This window comes from Pteropus medius, unplaced genomic scaffold, assembly GCF_902729225.1.
Source record: "Pteropus medius unplaced genomic scaffold, Ma_sr-lr_union100, whole genome shotgun sequence".
Classification (NCBI taxonomy): Eukaryota; Metazoa; Chordata; class Mammalia; order Chiroptera; family Pteropodidae; genus Pteropus; species Pteropus medius.
Window position 1 is genome coordinate 8,251,654 of NW_024352784.1, and position 15,474 is coordinate 8,267,127.

At 43.0% G+C, this 15,474-nt stretch overlaps 1 protein-coding gene across 6 annotated transcripts in view; it reads right to left on the reverse strand.

Annotated features, from left to right (window-relative positions):
- TENM4 (teneurin transmembrane protein 4) overlaps positions 1 to 15,474 on the reverse strand; it is a 685,723-nt gene that overhangs the window by 541,684 nt on the left and 128,565 nt on the right. For all 6 annotated transcript variants that reach the window (XM_039848155.1, XM_039848158.1, XM_039848157.1 and 3 more), the window contains exon 2: positions 4,246 to 4,301. The gene's annotated coding sequence lies outside the window, so the exon portion shown is untranslated. The remainder of the gene's footprint in view (positions 1 to 4,245; positions 4,302 to 15,474) is intronic.

Sequence of the window (15,474 nt, forward strand, 5' to 3'; positions counted from 1 at the left end):
ATCCTAGTCCTGCTCAGGGAGCCCCCAGAGGAACCCCAAGCCCCTTTTCTTTCCCAGGTCAAATCTGCCTCCCTGTTGCTTAACTTTCAGTAAAAGCACATGTTCCTACTAGCTTTGGAAAAAGTCACAAGGGGTCAATTATTTTGTGGCGATGAAAGTGGAGTACCATTTCTTCATCTTGCATAAGATGAAGCTCCACATGATGAAACAAGTCATTGGTCCATGAGGTCTTGAGGGAAGGTACTTGAAGGAAAGGCACTCCCTTGAGAACAATGCACGAAGACCTTTCTCTTTCCTGGCGTCACCCACCAAATGAGTTTGTGGTAGCATACTTGCCAAGCCCAGGAAATTCCCCTAGAAAATACTACTGAAATACTTCACCACTGTTATCCATGGAGCTCAAAAGACTGTACCTTTCGATGTTGATTTTGTCCCTACTTGTGTCCTAAAATCAGGTCTACTCTCCAGGAAGGATACCTTTTTCTTGTTAATTCTATCAGCGACATTTTATGCTGTCTTTTATACATGACTATGGCCTCCCAGCCTTCTCCAGTTTCATTCCTTCCGGATGGAAACCTCACACAGCCCTGGATAAGCAGACATTGGATTAGGGTGACAGCTTCACAGGAATTCACTACAGGAGCCATGAGCATCTGCTAGTCATATGCAGGAACATTGAGAGAGACTAGTGCTTCTGGGTGAGGCAAGGCATTGCAGTTGAGTAGCAAGCTCTCATGTCCATCAGCCAAGGCCTCATTCCCAGCTCTACCACTTACCAGCTGGGTAACATAGGAAGGTTACTCAAAACTCTTCAGGCCTCCATTTTTTCTAATATAAAGTAGTCATGATAGTATCTATCTTATAAGGTTATTTGAAGAATTGAACAATACATATAAAGCACTAAGTGCTTTGCCTAGCACATAGTCAGTGATAAAGTTAGCCATTGTTAATACTGTTAATCATTCAAACATTTATTGATCAGTTGCTATAAACCCTGTACCTTACTAGGGGTTGGAGCTTCCAGTTTCTACCCTCAAGAACCTCACCATCCAGTGAGAGAGGAACACTAAAGAACTAACAATTAAGATGCCATGTGGTATGTGCTTTATTAATGATTACTTTTAAAAGAACTATTGCTAATAGATGACAACCTTCTTTTTTCTCCCCTAGCCATTGTGTGCTATATGCTTTATAGAGGTCAAGAGTATAAGCTTTCTAGTCCAAACACCTGGGTTCAAATCCAGGCATTTTCACTGAATATTTGTTTTCTGGGATATGATCATGTCTTTGTAACTTAGTTGTCTCACCCACAAAACACATATAAAAATTAGGAAAAAAATATACCTGAGATGTTACCACAGTGGTTGCACATAATAGGTGCTTAATAAATGTTGTTTAAAGCAGTGACTAAGGGTGTTTGGAAAACTAATGCTGATGGCTATTATTTCCAGTCCTGGACAGTCTGTCTGAGTAAGTCTCAAGGTCAAACCAGCATGTCCGCTTGGGATGTGTGGCAAGACTGTGATTAGTAGCATATCTGGTTCATAGCAAGTTCTGAGACACAGAGACCAGAGGCTGGCCACTCCACTAGAGTTGCTGGCAAGAACTAGGCAGAATGTTCCAAATAGAGCAGGCCTTCCAGGACCAAGGCACAGAGAAATTGAGTAGGTTGGTGAAGTAAGAGGCCAAGCTAGGACTTAAATGCAGGCCTATTATATTACACAAAGCATGAGTACCACACCTGGGGCAATCTACTTCCTGGAACCTGTGGCTTCTATGTAGACCACAAAACACTGGTTGCCCTCTCCTGTACACTCAGCCCCATGCTTGATACCCTTGTTCTGGAGTGAACAGGAGCGATGCAGGCAGAACTCCACACCTCACCAAATGTATCACCTCTGAGAAGGAGCCATGCAAATCAGAACACACCAGCCCCAGAAATGAGCCAGTGGACAGAGAACAAAACTACACAAATTCAGACCTGTTTAAACAAATGAACATTCTTGTAGTGTGGCCTGATAAGCCTGTTGCTAAGCCTGCCCAGCTTCCTGTCACAGAGCGCCTCGCTCTCAGCTCAGGAAAGATAATCGCTCTGGGAACCAGGTTCCTTAGGAGACCTGGCAGAATGCTTTCAGTCTTGAGCGAAACCTACCTTTCAACAACAGAGCTTCTCCTCCTCCCATGTCAGGCAAGGGGAAACCCAATCCATAAAGGAGAGGGATTGCACACACACAGTCTTGCTGGGTGTCCGTGGCTGTAAGTGACCCTCAGGGAAAGGAAGGAGCCCAGGATCTCTCAGCTCAGAGCACCTCCTAAACAAAGACCCTAAAGTTTCCTGCTGGGACAACACAAGACACAGGACACTCAGATTCCAGACACACCCACAGCTATCATCTGTCAGTCCTGACACCAGTCCTGTCTGTGTTGAGGTCTAAACAGAAAGATCAGACAAGCACCTGGTAGGGGCAGGGGCTGGACAGAGCAGGAAGCAGGAGAAAGGGCTTTGGAGAGACCAGTACGAATAGTAGTTTTAATCTGACTCCAAAGAACAGGGCAAGGGAGGGCTATATGATCCAAGCCAGGTTGAAAGAATGGCTGGCCTCTCCTTGTAATCAAAGAGTTTAATGATGCTGATTAAAAGCCCATTTCTGGGTCCTCTTGAAAAATTACGCCCATCAATGTTTTCTTTTTTTCATAAGAATTGCTTCCTAGAGACTAACACACACACACATTCTCTCTCTCTCTCTCTCTCTCTCTCTCTCTCTCTCTCTCTCTCTCTCTATCTATCTCTCTCTCTCTCCCCCCTCACAAACCTCACATCCCATGCATGCACACACATAGTCCTTACAAATCCCACACATCCCATACATCACACACAAAGGTACATCTTCATCATGGCCACAATTCACTAAATACTGTAAAAGAGAAAAACCAAGCCCAGTCCCTGTAGTTGTTTAGTGCCCTTTGAAGTTCCAGACTTTAAGGGAGCCCAAGAGCTTCCTGCTCAAGCAGTTGTCATCTCCACAAACAGCACAACTTCTAATCCACATCATTCTCCACACCTTGCCTGAAGCCAGGCAACTCTGTACCAGCAGAAGCAAACAGGATCATTAAGCTTTGGTGGAAAGCAACAGTTCAGTAGGGTCACTGCAGAAGGGAGCTGTGCATCCAGGCCCCATGGCAGGTCTTTCTGATATGCTGAATCCCAGGCCTGGAGAAGGTGTCCCTGGGCCTGGTCCCGAGCATGTTTTCCTTGTTATCAGCTTACCCAGAGCCCAAGGCTGCTTTCACTCTCAGGCAGAGAAGGCAATGGTTTCTGGAATAATCCACCAGACACAGGAAAGCACTTCTTGCAGAAAACTATCTCCCCACCAGCATGGAGACAATCCTGGTGTTGATCTCATTTACTAACTTCTAAGGGGCAGAGTACAAAAACACCCGCTCAAATGCTGAAACCATCAGGCGGAACAGTTTGCCGTTATAAGAAACAAATGCTTTGGAGTCAGTAAATCTGGGTTTCAGTTCTAACTCTTACTCACTATGTGGCCGCGGCTAACTCTCCAAGCTATAGTACTCTCCTCTGCAAAATGGCAATAACTTCTTTTCAGGGAAAAATCACAAAATGCCAAAGCTGATGTTAGAAATTCTCATGAGGAGACTAATGAGGAAACAGAGGAGCTCATAGATTGGGCTCTGAGTACCTCAAGGGCAAAGCCTGTGTTGTATAGATCTTGTTATTCCCTGTGCCTAGCACTGAAGCTGGTCCCAAATATTTTGAAACAGTCTGAAAGAACGAATGAAAAATTAGTGACTCCATGAGTTAAATGGCTTGTTCAAGGTCCCAGAGCCGCTTGTGGTGGGACTGGAACCCAGATCCCCTGATGCCTGAGTCCAAGGCTCTCTGTTCTGGACACACCAAACACTTAGGTCTGTTAAAAGTTCAGTAATGTCACATTAGCCACAGCATGGGCTCCATTTGAATGAGCTCTACTATTTCCAGGGAAAGATCTAATATGGGCCAGGCAATGCCTAAGAGGCTTTCACAAACTTACGTGTTAAACATTCCAACTCGACAGTGGGAACAAATAGAAACCACAAATACAAATAATGCCCAAATGCCCCAAACTAACTCATCTATTTTCTGGCTTGAACTGTACAGGCCACAGATTGAGACAATGGGCCTGCAGAGATGCGGAGACAAGACATGTATCTTGTTTCAGGCTTGCTTTCAGCATTACCACTTACCTACTGACCAAGTGCCCGAGAGATCACTACCCCTCTCTGATTCTCAGTTTTTCCATCTGCAAAACAAGAAGACAATCTCAATTAATCCCTTGAGACCAAAGGACCAAAATGCATCACAGTTTTTATACCTAATATTAGTTACCAACTACTTATGATCCCATGTAACTGGGGCTGGAAGGCAGTTATTTCAAAAATGAAGTGCGATAATTAATAGTTATGTGACATGCATGGTGCTGATGGTGCCCAGCTCTGGGTAAAGAAAATTCAGACTACCAACCATTTTTACAAAAGACCATTAAATATCAGGAGAAATAGAGCAAAGAAAAATGCCACTACATCAATATACTCACTTCCAACATTTTTCAAAAATTTTTTCTTCTGTACACAGAGTTTGCCATTTTGCAGAGCAGGGACTATGAAGATGCACTATACTGAAAAGTACCATGCAGATCATGATTCCCCCTCCCTGACCCCAGTGTTATACTATGACGGTTACCCATGTTACTAATTCATTTTTATTTCCATGCCTTTGTCACTTCCCCTAAGACTTTTCAGGCCTGTAGTCAGGTCTCTGGAACACACTGTGCACACCTGAGCCCAGTAGACTGAGAAGCATGTGACTTCAGGAACCCTTGACTAGTTTTTCCACAGTCAGGGTTCAGTTACCTTATCTGAAAAATAAAGGAACCAGAATGGCCAATCTGAGAGATCACTTTTAATTTAAAAAGGTAAGGCTAAGATAAAAGGAAGGAAATTCATATATTTGAGTCCCTACTATGTGACAGCTATTGAGCCGATAATACCTACAGATATTATTTCATGATCCTCATAACCATCCTGGGAGATTTTACAGGCGAGACGAATGCAACTTGGTGAGTTTCAGTGATCCATCCAAGGCCCGCTGCAGTCATTTTGGTACCACTTCCAAAATTTTTGTCATACTGCTGTCTTATCTCTGCTATCATTAATGTTTTTTCCAAATCAATTCACATTTTTTTTGCTTAATTTTATTTTTAATGATTTTTTTTTTTTTTTTAAGTTTCTGCAGCCTTTTATTTCTGCCCTTTTTCTCTATGGTCCAATGAAAGGCAATCTTTCAGCCAAGATGGATTCTATAATTGCAAAATATTTGTTAACAATTTAAAGAAATTTTTAATCACGACTATTCTATGTAAAACTATCTAGAAACTCATAGGTTTGAGGTGCTGTTCATATATATATATATATATTCATACACATATATATGTGTGTATGTGTGTGTGTGTGTATATATATATGTATATATATATACATATATATATACACACACACACATATATATATACATACACTCATTGAAATAAATAACTTTTGAAATTTAAAATGCTCATCCCCTGTACTACTCTGCTCCCAGTGGTACCCCTATTTTCTCTTGGAAAGATTGGTCTAAATTCCCTCACTGCCAGATCTTAGAACCTAAGTTTGTCATATTTCAAAGCTGATACAGCAAAATTACCTAACACTTATCGTATGCCAAGAACGCTGCCTGAGGTCACACAGCTAATAACTGAAGGAATTGACACTTGGGCTCCATTTGCCTACTTCTGACCCTGTCCTCTGTGAGTATATTGTTTCCCCTCTGGCCCTCATCAGACCCAAAATTTGCAATTCTGTGGCAGCAGGCCACCAATTAAGTTCTGTTTCCCAATCAAGGCAGTGCCATTCTGTTCTGTTAGGTCACTAGCTTTTCCATAAAGTGACTAGATTGTATCAATGCATATTTAAGTTCCCAAAAGGGCACTTTAGTAAGGAGCTGCATAATTGCTAAAAACTGAGTGAAGTGAAAATGATTCTTTATTCAAAGATCCAAGATAGTAACCAAGGAAATAGAAAGGACTGATAACATAAAATCCAGGAATGCCATTGTCACTGCAAATTAGTATAAAATCCCAAATGAGTCAGGGGAAGTGGGAGAAAGTGGCAAAGTGACTGTATTGGACACTGATCGAAGCTGTTGTTGGGTGTCTTTCTAGAGCTCTAAGTTTCCATTTCCTGTCATCTGGTTTAAAATTAATTGGCATGAATATTTTTATGACCAGAGTGCAAACACACCAAAGGGCCTGCAGAATTAGCTCAGGCTTTCTTTCTGTAGAGTTCTTTATGTCTCATTGAATATAAGCTACAAAGCCACACAGAAACGGAAAAACAAACATAGTAGCCTTGATTATTCATGCTCTGTCCAATGACACCTCTTCTATGAAGTCTTCTCCACCAACCAAGTCAGCATTTGTCACTCCCTCCCTTGGGTTCCCTTATGGTAACAATTATAGTCTCTATTATATTGCAGTTATTGTGTTCTCTTCTTTTAAAATATTATGTTTTTATTTATCCAAATACATTAAATGCAATAAAAACTCTTCTACCACTAGCAATGTGAGTTTAGATAGATTTTCTTCTAAACTTTCTTACATAATATCCATATTCACAAATATTTGCAAATATATACATCCAGATAATTGACAAAATGGGATCATACTATTCACATTAATTTTTAAGCTATTTTTAAAAGGTTGCATAGATGCACAGTTGATGTACTGATGGACATATAAGTTGTTTTCAATTTTTCACTGGAATGGATACTTTAATATTTTTGTGCATATATCTTAACTGATTGTTTGCTTATGTAGTTAGACTATATTGCTTAATATTTTTAAAAATTTTATAACTGTCTCTCACAAAAGACTATCACTTTTAATTTCCACCAGCAGTACCAATTCCTCATGCTGTCATCAACATTAAGCATTAAAGTGCTATTTTTTAATCTTCGCCATTGTGATAGGTAAATGGAGCCTAATTTTTTAATCTTCATCTTTTGAATATTAGTTAAACATCTACTTCAAGATTTTTTGGCTTTTTGTACTTCTGCTTTTGGGAACTGCAAGTCCGCTACCCTTTCCCCATTTCTTGGTTGAGTGTTAGTCTCTTTCTTGTTTGGTACATAAGAGTTTATCATTCGTCTTTTGCCTTAATTATTTTTTTAGCTTTCCTCTAGTGTGCTCAATCACATTGAATGGCACCACTATCTACTACTTGCCCCGCTGAAAACCTGGAGGCCTGCCTTGCCATTTACCTGGGCATCACTACCCTCAGTCAACCAGTCACAAAGTCCTATATGTCCTATTTCCTAAGAAGACCCGACCTTAATTTGGTTCATTTTTCTCCTTCTCTAGTGCAGCAACTACCATAATCTCTCACCTAGAATGCTGCACATTCTAACTGGTCTCCCCACATCCTCTACTCCAATTCTCTCACCATCCAGAAGCTAGAGGGACTTCTTAAAAATGCAAATTGGATCATCTCCCCAGCCTAAAACCCTTGAACAGCTTCCTTTTCCATGGAAGATCAAATCTAAAGTCCATAATGTGCCCCTCTGCCTTAAAAGGCTGCATCTAGGACCTAGTTTTTGCCCTTCTTGGATCTCTAAACGTATCCATCTTTTCTTCCATCTCTGCACTTAGCCACACTGGCTTCAATTCAGGTCCTCAGTGGGGTCATAGTTCTTCCCAATTCAAGGTGCTAGGTGTACTGTGTCCTCTGCATGAAAAGTTGTTTGCTCTCCTCTTTGCTAGCTAACCCAGATTCATCCTTCAGTCCTCTCAGCTTAAATACCATCTCCTCAGAGAAGCCCTGAACCCCCAGACTAAGTGAACTCCTCTGGCTATTTACTAGAGTTTTCCTTTGTGGCACATCTCACAACTGCAATTAGAGTACTGTTTGGCATAGTTTGTTTCATGAGCACCGCACTGAAAGCACCATGAAGACAGAGACTGAAACTCTCTGTTCAGTGCTGTCTACTCGGAACTCAGCACAGCACATAGTAGGTACTCAACAAACACTTACTGAATTTATCTCCTAAATTAAAACAAAAAAATTAATAACCTATCTATTTCAAGGACCAACCAATCAGCTTTAGGTTTTATGAATAAACTAATATGGGTCATTATACAGAAAGCAGTTAAAGTGAAAAGAAAAAAAAACAAAAACAAAAACAGGCCTGCTTCGAAGGGCACAGTCTCTGGTTCAATTAAGCCAAATCATGAAGTAGTGTCACCTATCTTTCCATGTCAAAAATTCAAAGCCTTGGCTTTGGTGACTATAAGTTCACCAAAGTAGAAACATCCAAAAGGCAAGGTTGATGTCTTGTGCTTTTCTGTAGCTCCCTCCCCTACTCTCCACCTTGTTTTTGCCCATATTCAATGAATGTCTCTTAAACTGACTTAATTTCAAGTCAAATTATATAGTAATTATATTTAATTCATTGCCTTCTCTGCTGAGGCCCAGCTCCTCATAGCAGCTTGACTGCAGTGGTCCAGTTACCAGAGGTTGTGGGCATGGCTGCTATTGAGCTGCCCTGACAAGGGTCCTTTCAAGCATCAACTGCAAAACCACCCAAAAACCTGGTTCTTTCTGACTCAGCAGAAAGGATGGACCAGATCATCCTTTGCTATAGGCCTTTCACTCCCCCTGCTGTCTCACAGCCCTTGCCTGGAGCCACTGACAGGGTGGCTGAGATGCTGCCCATCCTCAATCGGTCAAATTAATTCAATTCCATTCAGTTAAATTACTTTTGTGTGTGGACCTGGGCTCAGTTTTCAGGGTAGTAAGATATAATAATAGACAAGGCCATGGGCTCAAGAGGTTTATAGTCAAGGATACAGGTCTATGCTGTAACCCAAAGCTGAGTGCTGGATGTGTCCAAGGGAGGGCCAAGTGCTGCAGTGAAAGAAGAGACAGGGTTTTGGATTCTCCTTGGCAGCATCAGAAAAGCTTCATGAAAAAGGTGGCACTAGGTCCTGGAGACTAAAAAAAATTTGACCACCAAAAGGTGGGAGAAGGGAATTTCAGGCTCAGAGAAAGTGGTGTTGCCTTCCATGGCTAGACCATAGGGGATGAAGAGGAAGTAATAGCAGGCTAAGGGAGAAATGGGGCTGAGGTCCCCCTGGGAGGGGACTAATATCACTAAGGCACAGGAACTATGGTCAAGTAAGAAAGAGCAAGGCGGTAACTCTTATTAAACACCCCTATGCATCTGGCAATGGGCATTACATTAACTTCATACAAAGCCATTTAGTTTGAATTTTATAACTATCTTGGGAGGTATATATTATCGCCATCCCCATTTTACAACTGAAGAAACTAAGTCTCAGTGAGATTATATGACCTGCCCAAGGCTTCAGAGGCAGGAATAGAGCACAAATATCTGAATCTGAGCCTAATGATCCTTCCCCTATACAACACCAACTCCCTAAATGATGGAGGCAGATGCTTAATATGCTTCAAACAGCTGAGGAAACAGAATCATCATCACCACCATCTTCATCTTCATCTTCATCATCTTCATCATCATCATCATCATCATCACCACCAACACCATTGTCATGGACTCGAAACTTTATTTCATAAAGGAAAAAATGTACCAGATGTGCCTCATTATAACAGGATCTTGTAAGATTCCTGAGCATATATGTTTAATTAATATCAGCCGCTAACAGTGACTACCTATGGTCACTGCCTGCTTATGATGTGGGAGGTGCTTCTACTCCCTGTTCATAATAACCTTTACAATGACTCTATAAAACAGGTTTTACTTCCTCAATTTTATAGTTGAGGACAAGGAGGCTTTTTTTGCCTTAATTACACAGAGCAGGAACTAGAAGAGTATGCCATGGCACTTGGATGCCCTGTCAACCTCAAACTCAAGATGTCAGCTGCTCGGTCTTTACCTCCAAAGGGTCTTCTTCTGCTGGTCTCCATCTCAGTGAGCGATGCCACTTTCCACCAGCATCACAAACTAGAAACCTAGGCCACTTCCTGATACCTCACCTTTTCACTATACCTCATATTTGCCCATCATCAAAATTCTTCTGGTTTTAACTTTCCCAATCCTGTCCACTTTTCACCATCTCTCCTTGCACTATCTTAGTCTAAGCCACAATCATCTGTCACCCGAGATTCTGCAGTGACCTCTCAACTAATCTCTTTGCATTCTCTGCTCTAAGAAATATGACCCTTCCCCTGGCTCCAGGGCCCAGAGAGCCTACCTCCTGCTGGTACTTCTGCCTCCGCTCACCATATGCTCCACTCCTTTCATTTCCTTAAACTTCTCACCGTCAGTCCTGTTTTAGAACATTTACAACAGGCTGTTTCTTCTACTACTACCCGCAGCTTTGCAGGCCCTTCCTTCATATCTCAGCTCAAATGTCACTTCCTTTGGGAAGCCTCTCTGTCTAGACTCACAGTCTAGATCAGCAGGTGCACATCAGATAGTTGTGCCTGTGGTTAAAATATGGAAACACTTCCACACTCGTTGCTATGTAGCTATTGCCTGAGCCACTGGATGCCTCCTACTACAACCTTAGCTCCTCCCTGGGACCCTGCGGCCCTCCCAAAATCCAGAGTATAAGGTGTGGGATGCGGAAGACTGCCAGACCCCTCCTGAGGTATTATGGCAGAGGTCTGCTCCGCCTGTGTATCAACCTCCACAGGCAATGGCAGCCCCTGGGTAAGCCGAGAACTAGGTCACATGTTCCAGGAAATAGGCATCAGCCTAGATGGACTCCAGTTCCTCTGACCCTGACAAGCTGTGTGGCTGTCCACCAGGCATTTTCCCTCTCTACAGCTTTGCTAACTTCCCTGCAAAATGACAGGGAGTACCCAGGCCTCCAAGGTGTGGGATTCCCGCACAAGGATCTGCGAGGAAGATGCAGGTGAAAAGATGGAGATGAGGATCTGAAAACTAGAGAGCCAAGCACCCAGTGCTCTCCAGTGCGAGAGGCCTCAGGGGGTGCCAAGGCCTATGATGGGGATCAGATGGGAGGAGTTCCATCCCTGTTGTTCTGGCCCTGTTCCAGCCTTCTCTGACAACTTCGGCCACCAACAAATTGAGAGAGGTTGGCCTGATGTAACTGAATGCCAACTAGGCAGAATAGTGTCCAGGGAATTGCCTCTGAAGCTGCTACAGGTGTGGATGCAGCACAGGCTGGGCTGCTGAATGAGTGGCTCTGGGCCTGATACTCACAGGGCCTGAAGTCCCAGGCATTCGAGTAACCCAGAGACCATCCGGGAAAAGGACTTTAGCCTTTTTGTCTCATGGACCCCTTTGGCAGGTTATTGAAACTTACAGATTCTTTCTCATAAAAAAAAAAAAATGTTTCTAAATGCATAAAATAAAATCCATAGGATTACAGCAGGAACCAATTGTATTGAAATGGTTATCAAAATGTTAAAAAGATAAATTTGTGATATAGTAATATTTTTATTTCTTTTCTAAGTCAAGATTTATAACAAGATCTAGAGGCAGGTCTAATAATTTTCATAACCCTGAAGTAGTAATGTGTGTAAATGCTATTTTTGAGTTATCTCTAACAACTATAAAGAGATTCCTCTTGGTAAAAAATTCCCAGAGACTTCTGATGCTATTGTTGGTTATTGCCTATATTCACAATGGAAGAAGATGCTAACTTATTTCCCAGCCAGGTGCTCACATTAAGAACTTGATTTAGGGCAGTGACCTGACTTTACAGAGGAGGAAATTGAAGACCTGAAGGGGCAGAGACTTGTACAGAGCTACCCAGCAAGTGAGAGTTAAAGCCAGATTCTAGTACAGGGCTCCTATGGCCTCCCAGCCATGCTCTGCCCACTTTGCAGAGCCATGTCCCAAGTGCATGATTCTCCAAACTCAACACACAGGACTATTATTTCACTTCCCTGAGTCTTGGTGTCCTCATCTGTAAAATGAAAATAATCACATCCACCTCTGTAGGCTGCTCTGAGTATAGGATGAGAAATGAACAGGAAAGGGCTTGTTACCTGCATAGTGCCCTGTCTTTGTATAGCTCAGTAGCTTCTGATTAATTACATACTGCCTCATGGGAAATCCAAAATATGAACTTTGGGTTTCAATGAAGGAGGAGATCCAGGGTGGCAAACACAAAAATGCCTATAGAGGTAAGACAATAAGGATGGGTGGGGACTGTGGCAGAATTAAGAACTCATGCTCTTCTTAAAGGGGCAGCACCATTCAGTACAGTGAAGGATGCCACACAGGAAGGTGTGAAACCAAGTTTCAGGGAAGTGCAATGATGGTCCCGTGTTGGAAAATCATGCACTTAAGAGGTGGCTCTGCAAAGTAGGCAGAACAGAGCCTAATATTGCCAAAACTTTCTAAAAGATAGTGGAAATCCATATTTTTTGCTAAATGTTCCTAATTTTTATATTAAATGTCCTGATGTTAAAATAAGATCTAACCCCAAAACATGTCCACAGGCTGTCAGTTTGCAGCCCTAGGGTGTTCAGGTAAGGGAGGAGAGGAAACAGCTATTTCTCATATGGGCCAAGAGGGTCCTCACCCCATCAACCCAGGGTTGATGACCCTGGAGGTCAGATAGAGCCTGTGCAGGGTGAGCATTCTCACTAGGGCAACCAAGGTTCCCTCAGCAGACACAGCTGGTCGTAAAATTGTGCTCCCCACCTCTTGCTGCTGTGAGGCTGCCTTGTTTTATTAATAACCCTGAATCGTGCTCACAGCACATCAAGGTAAACAGAGATGCTTCCAGGGTGGGTAATGCAGCAATTCTAACAGATGAAGAAACAGGCTTCCAAATATAAATAGGATGATAAGATAAATAGACAGAGAGCCAAGTCTGCTTCATACTAATTTGCAGGCTCTGAGCCACAGACTTGGAGAATCTTAGATATTTGGGCTGGAAGGAACCTTTGTTCAAAGGATGGGAAAACAGGCTCAAAAAAGGGAAAAGACTTGCCAACGGTGGCATCCATTACATGAATATTTTTGATATCTCATAGCATTGGTTTCCTCATCTGAAAACCAACAGAGCCATTCACGTTTTCCTGAATGTGTCATCATCTCTACAGCCCAATGCTGCTGCCCACTCTCCTCCCTCTTTCATCTGGCCATCTTCAGCTGGACCTTCAAGATCAGCTCAAGTATACCTTTGGAAACCTGCCCTGTCTCCTTCCCCTACCTCCATCAACCAGACCACATTCCACACAGGACTGTAACTGTTAGTATATATGTGTGCCCTTCCAGCCAGTGGGGAGTTCCTGTGGGCAGGGCTCTGCCTCATTCAGCTCTGTCTACTCAAAGCCCAGCACAAGGCCAAGCACATGGAAGATATTCCACAAATCTCTGCTGAATGAAGCAGTGAACAATACATAATGCGAATCTGTTGTGAGTGGCATAAGGAGGTGGCAAATAAAGAGTATTACTTGAGAGTTCAGCAAATACCATCTTGTTATCAAGTTAATATACCACATGGTCCTAAGTCTAGGATAAAATAGAGACTTTAGTCTATAACATCAAAGGCTGCCAAAACACAGGTAAAGACAGTACATTGTTTCTTTGATCATCTCTCTTGTGAACAAAAGTCGGATCAATCACAGCAGTTCTTGAGGATCCACCTGTGCCAGGCTCCACACCGGATACTTTTACACACCGCTTCACTTAATTTCCAGGAGCTGGAATTTCACTTAGTTTCCAGGTGTGGAATGAAGAAAGTAAGGGCCATCCATGGTAGAAAGAAGGTAGGACTGAAGCCATCCCCAGAGTTCTTTCCATTTCATCGATGTCCTCACTGTAACTAACAATGGACCTCCTTCAGCCTGCCTGTTCCAACCAGTGCTTACCCCAGACATAGAGTGGCAGGCGATAAGGCTTTGAATAAATTATTTCCCCACTCCCACACCCAGCCCTGAGATAGCAGAACTGCCATTGCCACAGGTCTGGGGTCTTGGGAGGAGGAGGTCATTGTGGGGTCTCTCTGGGAAAAGAAATAAGATGACTATGACAAAAAGGAAGCTCAAAGGCCTCCCCCAACCTCCCCAGTCATGGCCATGGAGTGAGTAGGAAGGAGAGGGTTCTGTTCTGCTTTCTTTAGATTTCGTTTTTAAAATATTTATATTTACATGTTACCCACATAAAACTTTGCTTTAGAGAGTGCCTACTTGGAGACAGATACCCTCAGGTTCACAAATTACTTCATTGGCCTACCAGTAATGACTCAAGTTACAGTGACATGGGACATGGTAGGGAGTTTGTGAATGGCACAGCTAACACAATGGAAAACATTCAGATTGCTCAGTGTATACACTGGGCATTTCTAGCTTCTAACTGGATAAGATCCTCCATCTGACAATCATGAGCATATTGAATTCCCTTGCATCATAAATGGATGAGGCCGTGGCTTGGAGTCAGGGAGACTGAATTCCCAAGCTCACATAACCTCTCTCTCTGTTTCTATGCCTAAACCTCACAGGGCTTCTGTGATGATGATTAAGTGCAGAGACACGGGGCAAGTGGCCAGCACCATGTCTGGCACATTACATGTTGGTCTCTCCATTCCCTGTCATTGTTACTTCAGAGCTGTTGGGGGCTGAGCGCTGGAGGCAGCTGAGTCACAGAGGGGAACCAACAGCACAACGGATATGCTATTTATTTCCTCGGGCTTGGCCTCTGTTGGATCTTGTTAATCCTACTTTGTTGATTGGGCTAATATTTTACAAGCCTGCATCATATAGTGTTTTTCATGAGCCCATAAAAATCTTCCGAGTGAAATCATATTCACCTGCCACTCTTTGGCTTGAAGACCAAAGCTCAGCATTGGAGCTTACCCTCCTGGGCAATCCGTAATTAAACTGCCCAACCTCCCCTCCCAGCACGCACTTGGTGGCCTCCACTCAGATCTGCTTGCCGTTCTCTAGACGTTTTCTGCCCATTCCTGCCTCTGAACTTTTGCTCATGCTGTTCTCCTTCTGGAATGATACAAACCTATTCACTGTCTGCTCCCCGACCCTTGTGAGAAGTGTTTTCCTGCAATTCAAGCCCCTGCTTCCTCTCCCACCTCAGAATTCCAAGATGCTTAGGGTAGTGGCCTGTTTGTATTTTCTTCTTCCCTTTTCTGGAAATATTTTACTGGCTGCAGTGCCCTGAGTGAGTCTCTGAAGCTTTCAAGGTCACCTCATATTCTCACAAGAAGGAGAGCTCCTCCAAGGTGGGGGTAGCGCTGACCCCCACTCTGCTGTCTCCACGTGAGAAATTCCTCCCCACACTTCAAAGCCCACGAAAAGTGCTCCCTCTTCCAGGAAGCATTCCTTGGTGCATCAGGCTGATCTTGATTTCTCCCACCTACAACTCCCCACAGTACTCCATCTGAATCTTATTCAGAGGACATA